This window comes from Propithecus coquereli, unplaced genomic scaffold (genome assembly GCF_000956105.1).
Source record: "Propithecus coquereli isolate 6110/MARCELLA unplaced genomic scaffold, Pcoq_1.0 Scaffold37, whole genome shotgun sequence".
NCBI classification, from domain to species: domain Eukaryota; kingdom Metazoa; phylum Chordata; class Mammalia; order Primates; family Indriidae; genus Propithecus; species Propithecus coquereli.
Genome location: NW_012149396.1, coordinates 1,228,161 through 1,229,571, shown reverse-complemented (window position 1 = coordinate 1,229,571; position 1,411 = coordinate 1,228,161).

The window sequence follows — 1,411 nt, the reverse complement described above, 5'->3', positions numbered from 1 at the left end:
AATCAAAAGAGTAAATAGACAACCTACAGAATGGGAGAAAATATTCACAATCTACACATCTAATAAAGAGCTAATAACTAAAATCTACAAGTAACTCAAATCAGCAAGAAAAAATTAACAACCACATTAAAAAGTGGGCAAAAGACATGAACAGAAGTTTTTCAAAGGAAGAAAGACAAATGGCCAACAAACGTATGGAAAAATGCTCAACATCACTGATCGTCAGGGAAATGCAAATTAAAACCACAATGAGAAATCACCTTACTCCAATTAGAATGGCTTTTATTAAAAAGTGCAAAAATAATAGATGCTGGCATGGCTACAGAGAGAAAGGAAAGCTTATACACTGTTTGTGGAACTGCAAATTAATACAATGCCTACGGTAAACAGTATGGAGAGTTCTCAAAGAAATAAAAGTAGACCTACAATTCAATACAGCAATCCTACTACTGGGTATCTACCCAAAGGAAAAGAAGTCATTTTATCAAAGAGACATCTGCATTCAAATGTTTACTGCAGCAAAATTCACAATTGCAAAAATGTGGATTAACCCAAGTGCCCATCAATTCATGAGTGGATTAATAAAATGTGGTGTATATATACCATGGAGTACTACTCAGTTATAAAAAAGAATGAATTAATTCCTTTGGTAGCAATTTTGAAGGAACTGGAGACCATTATCCTAAGCAAAGTATTTCAAGAGTGGAAAAACAAACACCACATGTACTCTCTAATAAATTGGACTAACCAATTGGGCACACAAGTACATAGAGGAAAGTAAAAATCATTGGAAATCAAGAAGTGGGGAGGGAGAAGGAGGGGAGGGCAAAAACCCACCTTATGGGTACAATGAACACTATTTAGGTGCAATCACATTTATAGCCTTGAATGAAGCCATGTATCAAAAATATCTGTACCCCTTTCATATCTTGAAATTTTAAAAAAAGCATTTAAAAAATGAATTCAAAGAGATCCTGGCCCTTAATTCAAGACACAAACTTTGTAAAAGAAATCACCTTTCTCCCACACCTAGAGATCTGTGATCCCTTAGACTTCCGTGGTAGGGGCAATGATATCTCACCCCTGGGAGAAAAACATGCCGAGTCAAATCAAGAAGGCCAGCATCACTTCCCAGTCAACAGGCAAGTGGCCCATTGAGGGGCGTGGGGTGTATTTGTGTGTATGTGTATGTATGTGTGTGTGTGTGTGTGTGTGTGTGTGTGTGTGTGTGTGTGTAAGAGAGAGAGAGAGAGAGAAAGAGAAAGAAAAATTAACCAAAGTCAGAAAGTACAAATATAAATGTTTGCCATTGTCATGCTTTTAGGAGGACTCCATGAAGGACCTTAAAGATAGGTATTCTCTTTGATTTACCTTATCATTTTATCATTTACCTTAATTGTGTAGAAAGAAA